We start from the raw sequence: 9,302 nt of genomic DNA, 5'->3' as shown, positions 1-9,302 counted from the left end.
TGCTATGTTCAACTTCAACCTCCAGCACACATTGGAGAGGAAACACTCGACCTTTTTTACTGGCATACCTGGCTGTCGTTTCCTATAGATTCAGCAACAACTGGACATGACGGCACCAACAGCCGCTTGCCCATCTCGGTGTCGCTTCCCGATGCTGGACTAGAGTGTAGCATGTGGTGGAGATAAAGGCTGAAGTGCAGTGTGTCCGAAAGGCTGACTTTTGAGCCCCGCCACGCGCAGGGGGCCTTGCCCAGTCCATAAAAGCAGTCTGTGTCCCCAACCCCCCGGCTTACGGCCATACCACCCTGAGCACGCCCACTAGCGAATCAGGAAGTGTATGCTACAAACATTTCGAGCACACGGCTCCTTTCCTCAGCCTGTATTCTTCCCCTTTTTCTCCTCCTTTCTGCACTTCTTTTCCCTTTTCTCATCGTGTGCTACTTCAGTTTACTGGTTTTGTTCATTTTAAGGACTGGTTTCCCCCCCCCCCGACAGTGTTTTCCACACTGTGCGGGGGCGCCTTTTGTTGAACTTTTTTTTTCTCATCATGGATGGACCTCAGAACAACGACCTCACCAAGCAAAGAATCATGGCAAAGGAGATAAAGAACACGGAGAATGGAGACAGAGAAAAGAATGATGGAACCCAAAGGAAGTATGAGAAGGAGCTGACTTTACAAATAGAATTGACGGGAACAGAAAAAGTCCCAATAATGGAATTATTGAAATGTGTGCGTGGACTGTGTGGAGGTTTGATTGCCGGCCGCTGTATTGGAACGGACAAATATGAAATAACAATGACAAACACTGTTGGGAAAAGCAGATTGCTGGATGGATTCAAAATCGGCACAACCATAGTTATGGCAAAAGAGCTAAACAATGATGAACTGGTGGTCTCTTTTCTCACTCTGCCCGCGTACATCTCAGACCAGGAAATAATTGACAAGCTGCATGGCTGGGGAGTCTCTGCAATCTCTCCAATCAAGAGAAGAATGTGGCCTGGCACAAACATCGCAGATGGGACAAGGTATGTGAGAGTCAAATTTAATCAGACAGTACAATCCCTGCCTTACTCTGCTAGATTTAATACTGCCACTGGTCCCGAATACTTCAGAGTGTTACATGATCGGCAAGTGAAAGTGTGTCGAATGTGCCTACAGCCTGGACACATTCTTAGAGAGTGTCCTGAGTTTTGTTGCCATAAATGTGGAGTCCAGGGGCACTATGCAAGAGAGTGCCATAAAGATGTGAAAAGGTGTGAGCTGTGCCACAACAACATGGAAAATTGCATTTGCAATGAAAGTGAACCGGAGAGCATAGCAGAGTCAGAGTTGGAGAGGGAGCAGACAGAGGGAAGCACTGAGGACAGTGCAGGAGAGGAGGAGGCAGAGCTAGCGCCTGCGGAGGTACGCACAGAGTGTGGTGTAGAGAAAGGGCCCCCTGCCCAGCCGCCCCGAGCGGAAAAAATAACCACTAATGTGGAAACCTCTGGAGAAAGCCTTCCGGAAGCGCAGAATGACGAGGCTCAACCAGACAATGAAAAAAAAGTGGCTGGAGCTGAAAAGCTCCAAGCCAGAGGCACGAGAAGCACCCCAACCGCAGAATCTGCGCCACTCAGTCCTCCCCACTCTGAAAAAGAGCCAACAGTTTCTCCCTCACCAAGTGCTGACTCTGATTCGGAGATGGACCTCTCGGTAGTGTCCCTGGCAAGAAAACGAAAAATACAGACAAGTCCGGTAAAACAAATAAGAAAAAGCAAAATAGAAAAAAATGAGTGTGATGTTTAATGCCACAATAATACAGCTCACCCTTCTCATGGCCCTGCTTCTCTCACTGAATGCCCGTGGGCTCTGCAGCAGAGAAAAACTACACAAAGTCATCAATACTACCAAATGTGACATCTTGCTGCTACAAGAAACAAAATGGTCCTCATCTCCTGTGAGCATGATAGGAGGGTTATGGGAAGGGAATGTATATTTCGCAAATGCAGATCGAGCAATGTGTGGGGTGGCAACGCTGATTAAAAACAATGTCTTTGATAAGGTAATAGAAATATATAAATGCTCACGAGGTAGATTATTGATAGTTGATTCATGGAAAAAAAACGTTTATATTTGAATTATCAATATATATGCTCCTAACACTGAGGGTGAAAGAAAAGTGTTTTTCAAAGAGCTAAATAAGTGGGTAAACAACAACTCCATCATCACTGGAGACTTCAATGTTCCCCTCACCAAATTTGACATATCTAGCAACAATCTCTTTAAAGATGATGTGAGCAGGCGATCCTTATTCGAAATCATAAAAGAATACGACCTGGTTGACTTATGGCGAATTATGCATCCAAATAAAACTCAGTTCTCCAGACATCAGGTGGTACAAAATACTCTCAAACAATCCCGTATTGATTATGCCTTAGTGGCAAGCTCCATTGTACACAATGTGAACTCAATAGAATATGTCCTCAACACATGGAGTGATCACTCCCTCATAAAATTGTCATTATTTCCATCAGTAGCACAAACAAATGGTGGGGTATGGTGTTTTAACAATAGCTTACTAAAAGATCAACAGTTCATTGACAAAGTTAACCGTCTTCTTCACAATGTGGCAAATGAAATGGAGTGGGTCGAAGACATATTTAATTGGTGGGAAAGAGTGAAAGAACGAATCAAAAGAGTATGTATAAATTATAGTAAACATAAGAGCTGGCTGGAGAAAAAAAATGAAAAAGAGCTAAGAGTAAAATTAGAACCCGAACTCCAAAAGATAGCCAATGAACCTAACGGAGATCTGACAAATTATATTTATTTGAGAGACAAGTTAGCGCTCTCCAAAAAGAAGGAATGCATGGGGGCAATAATTAGAAGCAGAGTGCAAAATTTTGTGGAGGGGGAAAAATGTTCAGCTTTTTTCCTCGGCTTAGAAAAGCAAAAACAAAATAAAGCATTCATAAAAGAACTGAAAGACAGCCAGGGCAACATAATTATACAAACTGATGAAATAATATCCAGAATACAAGATTTCTTCCAGCAGCTATATACAAATCAAAATATAAATCAAAATACAATTACAAGTGTGGTGAAGGTCATTCAGAACCAAATCTCAACGGAGGACAGAATATGGTGTGATCAGCTTATCAGCATGGCAGAGATTGAAGCAGCCATCAAGGGCTTACAAAAAAACAAGAGTCCAGGCGTAGATGGTTTAACAACTGAATTTTATCTATTTTTCAAAGAAAGTTTAACACCAATTTTATTTCGAATTTTTGAGGAAGTTGAGAAGAAAGGTGAAGCTCCTGAGACCCTTACACTTGGTTTAATTACTTTGGCATACAAAAACCGAGGAGACAGAACGATCATTAACAACTACAGACCCATAAGCCTTCTGAATACTGATTACAAAATTTTCGCAAAGGTTCTAGCAAACAGACTCAAAGAAATTATCCCAAACATAGTACATCAGTCACAGGCATATAGCATTCCCGGACGAGATATTTCAGATTCCATTTTATCCATAAAAGAAACCATCTATCAGATGTCACAAACTGGTGGCATCTATCTAGGAGTAGATTTTGAAAAGGCGTTCGATCGAGTTGAACACAACTTTTTATGGGCTGTTTTAAAACAATTCGGTTTTGGTCACAATTTCATTAAAAGAATTCAATCTCTTTACAACAATGCACACAGTCGCATAAAAGTGAATGGTCTCCAAACCCCAAAAATAGCAATCCAAAGATCAATTAGACAGGGATGTCCCCTCTCCTCTCTGCTCTACAGCCTGGTGGCCGAGCCCCTAGCTCTATTAATAAATCAGAACATTAACATTCAGGGCATACTGGCAGATAATGGCACTTCCTGCAAAATGATTGCCTATGCCGATGACACAAATATCATGGTCAAAGATGGAAAAAGTCTACAACTAGCTTTGAATCTTGTACATATCTACTGCTCAGCCTCCGGTGCCAAAATCAATGAAAACAAATCAACTATAATGTACTGTGGCAATGGGGCAAGGGCACCAGGCAGACAGGCGTTCATAGAGGAAAAGGCCAGTGTAAGGGTCTTAGGAGTGCATATTGGCCAGGATCAAAAGGCCGCCAGAGATAACACCTGGAAAGAGGTGCTAAATAAAATGAACAACACCTTGGGGTTGTGGAAAATGAGGAAGCTGACCCTGAAGGGTAAGGTGGTCATGCTCAACTCCCTGATACTCTCCAAAGTGAATCATGTGCTACAAGTCTATGATCTCCCAAAACAAACTCATGCAGAAATAAATCAAATGATATCCACTTTTATGTGGGGAAGCCGCCGCAACATGATAAAACACAGAACAACAATTGATACATACACAAACGGTGGGCTTAGGCTAATAGACATAAACACAAAAAAACACTCATTCAGAATCAAAATCATCAAAAAGCTGTTGGACGATAAAACTGACCTTTTTTGGAAACATCAACTGCTTGACACCATTAAAACATGTGGAAACAGTGGCATTTACAATCTCTGTCAGATCCCACTAAAATCACAAGCTACACACATCTCACAGTTCACACAAGAGATCTTTGAGGCATGGGAGTTGGCCAGACCCCACCTGGTAACTATAGTACAAAACAAACACCAGCTGCTGCAGCGCCCCGTTTTCCACAACCCAGACATCACATATCTGGGCAGGCCCATCTCGGGCGGGTCAATGCCGCAAGCAGGTTTATACACATTGGGAGACTTCACAAACAATCAAGGCGAAATAGTAGTAGAAGAAATCTTGAATCGGCTCAGAGCCAAAAACATTTATTGCAAACGGTTTGCTGAATTCACATGTCAGAAAATTGAAACTGGGATTGCTGACCATCTAAAACAGGCTTTTTACAAGACCAGTGGTAGTAGGCAGAATGATACCCTTGATTTTCGTCAAAGTGCTCAGCCTGATGCGAAAAGCATTAATCAACTAACCTCAAAGTATTGGTACAACACCTTGCTGGCAAACATAGTACAAAAACCGACATCTGAAACTCATTGGAAAGAACACTTCCCGTCGATTAATGTTTCCACCATGTGGAAAAACATAAATAGCCCCTATGCTCATCCCTTCGCCAACAACACCGATTTCAAAATCAGACATAGACGAATTTTCTCGGGTATCATCCTGCACCAAATGAACAGTGCTATCTATGAGAGGGTTTGTACTGTCTGTAATAAAAATGACGAAACACTTGAACACATCTTTCTCACCTGTCCCATCTGCGAGGTCTTCATCACCCGGGTCAAGAACCTCCTCACCGACCACTGCAAGCTCAGCAGCAAAGACATTACAGACTGGGAATGGACTTGGCTCTTTGGATACTCACACAAGAAAGAAGGTATAAACACAACCCTGATTAACATTCTACTATCCATAGCCCGACACACCATCTTCATTGCCAGGAACTACGCACTCTATGAGGATGTACAAATAAACAGATGGCTCTTCTTCACAAGCATGGTCAAAAGTCATCTCAGACGCCTGGGAATACCAGGTGCTGTAAGCTTTTACACCGCTGCACGCTTTTACACTGCTGCTTCCGTACAAGAAACATGCCCCTCCACGCGCAGGGGGCCTTGCCTAGTCCGTAAAGGCACTCTCTGTCGCCAGCCCCTCGGCTTACGGCCATACCACCCTGAGCACGCCCGATCTCGTCTGATCTCGGAAGCTAAGCAGGGTCGGGCCGGGTTAGTACTTGGATGGGAGACCGCCTGGGAATACCAGGTGCTGTAAGCTTTTAAGCTGCTGCTGCTGCTGCTGCTTCCTTACAAGAAACATGGGCTCGCAATTAAATTGACGCACAGGCACGGGTTGATGTCTTTCTGGTTTCAGCTTAGCTTTGCTTTTCACAGAAAAAAGAGAATGGTGCACCGTTCCTGGTGGCACTGCAATACCAGGTCAATGCAAGGAGTGAAGAGAGCAAGCCCCAGTTTTCACCTCCCACTGCTCAAAAATGCATTTAATATTTAATCCCCATATAGAGGACATATCAGATATTAAACTGATAGAACAGATACTACACTTGATCTTAGCCAAAAGGCCGAGAAGCGATGGCCCACAGGTGTCTGGGGCCAACCCAAGATCTTGGCACACAAGTCAGTTGTTGTGGTGCCATGTTTTTAAGGGCGCATAACAAAGCCTGCTGCTGCTGATCACCTCCGCCCCAAGGTTGACCTAAGTGCACCTCTGAGCCTTGACAGACAGCTGCTTGACATTTGACACACTCAAAGGGCGCAGCCTTACAGCAAAGCCCACCAAAAATAACTTAAACTCTTGAGCGTCCCTCTCCACGGAAGTCTTTAGTAAAAGGCGAAAGACTTGTGCATTTTGAAGAGAAACCAGAGTCAACGTAGCCCCTGTCCTGGAGAGCAGCCGAGGAGTCTATCCGCCGGAGTCACCACAGTCTCGGTCGGCCGGCCGGCCGGCCACCTTGGGACGACCTTCCTTCAACGTTTTTGCTTAGTCGGCCAATAAACCGCCCAGATTTGACTGCATGTTTGGAAGCGCTTTCCTACTGTCGGTTGTGCGCTGCAGTTTTCTATCAGTCGCTGAGGCTGTGGCACATTCCTTGCTCACTGGCACACCTCCAACATTTAGTGGTAGGCGTGAGTGCATGAGCAAAGCAGCTCCGTGTCACACTGAGCAGTACAAACTGCCGGGCCATTTCCCACCTCATCCGGGCTTCTGAAATGGTGAGTTGCTCCTGGCATCACTTCAACATCAGGTCACTGCACGGAGTGAACAGAGCAAGCGCCAAAGTATTAACCTTTGGCATGATGGCCATGGATCCATCTCCAACAATCGAGTTCTTCTACAAAGAGTTGGGAAAGGGAGCGTGACATTTGCTTTGAGCTGAAAGACAACACCCACAACCATCACGTTCCCAGCAACTTGGAAAGACTGGGGATGTTGCTCCGCAAGGACGTGAGAAGTTTGGAGATGGGCACACAGCGTTGAACTTCGGGCGGCTGACCTTTGCTTACAACGACATCATCGGGGGAAAGCGCGGACGCAGCACCCCACTAGCAAAAAGTATGCAGTCAAGACTCCCACGTTTGGGGAATTTGCAGGGGTCAACACAGCCGGAGTGCAATGGCTGAGCCTCGCCCTGGGTGAACCGCCTTCTTGATCATGGTATCTCCCCTGCCAGGTAAGTATGAGGTGTACTCGCCAAACACCGGTGGCTCTTGCCAGACACAGCTCTTTGGCTGATGGTGCTGGAAATGAATAATCCCAGAGGCCAATGCCTTGACTCAGTTGCTCGTTAATGCTGTGCAATGTTCAACTTCAACCTCCAGCACACATTGGAGAGGAAACACTCAACCTTTTTTACTGGCATACCTGGCTGTCGTTTCCTATAGATTCAGCAACAACTGGACATGACGGCACCAACAGCCGCTTGCCCATCTCGGTGTCGCTTCCCGATACTGGACTAGAGTGTAGCATGTGGTGGAGATAAAGGCTGAAGTGCAGTGTGTCCGAAAGGCTGACTTTTGAGCCCCGCCACGCGCAGGGGGCCTTGCCCAGTCCATAAAAGCAGTCTGTGTCCCCAACCCCCCGGCTTACGGCCATACCACCCTGAGCACGCCCGATCTCGTCTGATCTCGGAAGCCAAGCAGGGGCGGGCCTGGTTAGTACTTGGATGGGAGACCGCCTGGGATTACCAGGTGCTGTAAGCTTTTACACCGCTGCACGCTTTTACACTGCTGCTTCCTTACAAGAAACATGCCCCTCCACGAGCAGGGGCCTTGCCTAGTCCATAAAGGCACTCTCTGTCGCCAGCCCCTCGGCGTACGGCCATACCACCCTGAGCACGCCCGATCTCGTCTGATCTCGGAAGCTAAGCAGGGTCGGGCCGGGTTAGTACTTGGATGGGAGACCGCCTGGGAATACCAGGTGCTGTAAGCTTTTACGCTGCTGCTGATGCTGCTTCCTTACAAGAAACATGGGCTCGCAATTAAATTGACGCACAGGCACGGGTTGATGTCTTTCTGGTTTCAGCTTCGCTTTGCTTTTCACAGAAAAAAGAGAATGGTGCACCGTTCCTGGTGGCACTGCAATACCAGGTCAATGCAAGGAGTGAAGAGAGCAAGCCCCAGTTTTCACCTCCCACTGCTCAAAAATGCATTTAATATTTAATCCCCATATAGAGGACATATCAGATATTAAACTGATAAGAACAGATACTACACTTGATCTTAGCCAAAAGGCCGAGAAGCGATGGCCCACAGGTGTCTGGGGCCAACCCAAGATCTTGGCACACAAGTCAGTTGTTGTGGTGCCATGTTTTTAAGGGCGCATAACAAAGGCTGCTGCTGCTGATCACCTCCGCCCCAAGGTTGACCTAAGTGCACCTCTGAGCCTTGACAGACAGCTGCTTGACATTTGACACACTCAAAGGGCGCAGCCTTACAGCAAAGCCCACCAAAAATAACTTAAACTCTTGAACGTCCCTCTCCACGGAAGTCTTTAGTAAAAGGCGAAAGACTTGTGCATTTTGAAGAGAAACCAGAGTCAACGTAGCCCCTGTCCTGGAGAGCAGCCGAGGAGTCTATCCGCCGGAGTCACCACAGTCTCGGTCGGCCGGCCGGCCGGCCACCTTGGGACGGCCTTCCTTCAACGTTTTTGCTTAGTCGGCCAATAAACCGCCCAGATTTGACTGCATGTTTGGAAGCGCTTTCCTACTGTCGGTTGTGCGCTGCAGTTTTCTATCAGTGGCTGAGGCTGTGGCACATTCCTAAAGCTCACTGGCACACCTCCAACATTTAGTGGTAGACGTGAGTGCATGAGCAAAGCAGCTCCGTGTCACACTGAGCAGTACAAACTGCCGGGCCATTTCCCACCTCATCCGGGCTTCTGAAATGGTGAGTTGCTCCTGGCATCACTTCAACATCAGGTCACTGCACGGAGTGAACAGAGCAAGCGCCAAAGTATTAACCCTTGGCATGATGGCCATGGATCCATCTCCAACAATGGAGTTCTTCTACAAAGAGTTGGGAAAGGGAGCGTGACATTTGCTTTGAGCTAAAAGACAACACCCACAACCATCACGTTCCCAGCAACTGGGGATGTTGCTCCGCAAGGACGTGAGAAGTTTGGAGATGGGCACACAACGTTGAACTTCGGGCGGCTGACCTTTGCTTACAACGACATCATCGGGGGAAAGCGCGGACGCAGCACCCCACTAGCAAAAATTATGCAGTCAAGACTCCCAGGTTTTGGGAATTTGCAGGGGTCAATACAGCCGGAGTGCAATGGCTGAGCCTCGCCCTGGGTGAA

At 46.6% G+C, this 9,302-nt stretch overlaps 8 non-coding genes and 1 pseudogene across 8 annotated transcripts; 3 read left to right on the top strand and 6 right to left on the bottom strand.

The window, feature by feature from the left end:
* Window positions 1-5,640: 5,640 nt before the first annotated feature.
* On the top strand, window positions 5,641-5,759 carry LOC122764340. The gene has a single exon (XR_006359620.1). It is a non-coding gene; the product is annotated as a 5S ribosomal RNA (ribosomal RNA).
* Window positions 5,760-5,883: 124 nt separating this feature from the next.
* On the bottom strand, window positions 5,884-6,075 carry LOC122764342. The gene has a single exon (XR_006359622.1). It is a non-coding gene; the product is annotated as a U2 spliceosomal RNA (small nuclear RNA).
* A 182-nt stretch (window positions 6,076-6,257) lies between these two features.
* Window positions 6,258-6,370, bottom strand: LOC122764344. The gene has a single exon (XR_006359624.1). It is a non-coding gene; the product is annotated as a U5 spliceosomal RNA (small nuclear RNA).
* A 647-nt stretch (window positions 6,371-7,017) lies between these two features.
* On the bottom strand, window positions 7,018-7,181 carry LOC122764348. Its single transcript, XR_006359627.1, has one exon. It is a non-coding gene; the product is annotated as a U1 spliceosomal RNA (small nuclear RNA).
* A 402-nt stretch (window positions 7,182-7,583) lies between these two features.
* LOC122764347 lies at window positions 7,584-7,702 on the top strand. The gene has a single exon (XR_006359626.1). It is a non-coding gene; the product is annotated as a 5S ribosomal RNA (ribosomal RNA).
* Window positions 7,703-7,812: 110 nt separating this feature from the next.
* On the top strand, window positions 7,813-7,931 carry LOC122764345. The gene has a single exon (XR_006359625.1). It is a non-coding gene; the product is annotated as a 5S ribosomal RNA (ribosomal RNA).
* A 121-nt stretch (window positions 7,932-8,052) lies between these two features.
* Window positions 8,053-8,245, bottom strand: LOC122764341. Its single transcript, XR_006359621.1, has one exon. It is a non-coding gene; the product is annotated as a U2 spliceosomal RNA (small nuclear RNA).
* A 182-nt stretch (window positions 8,246-8,427) lies between these two features.
* Window positions 8,428-8,540, bottom strand: LOC122764343. Its single transcript, XR_006359623.1, has one exon. It is a non-coding gene; the product is annotated as a U5 spliceosomal RNA (small nuclear RNA).
* A 639-nt stretch (window positions 8,541-9,179) lies between these two features.
* Window positions 9,180-9,302, bottom strand: LOC122764349 (annotated as a pseudogene; the record flags this gene model as incomplete).

Source organism: Solea senegalensis, unplaced genomic scaffold, assembly GCF_019176455.1.
Source record: "Solea senegalensis isolate Sse05_10M unplaced genomic scaffold, IFAPA_SoseM_1 scf7180000017371, whole genome shotgun sequence".
Classification (NCBI taxonomy): Eukaryota; Metazoa; Chordata; class Actinopteri; order Pleuronectiformes; family Soleidae; genus Solea; species Solea senegalensis.
The sequence above is the reverse complement of the archived record's forward strand: the minus strand, read 5'-3'. Positions and strand labels throughout refer to the sequence as shown.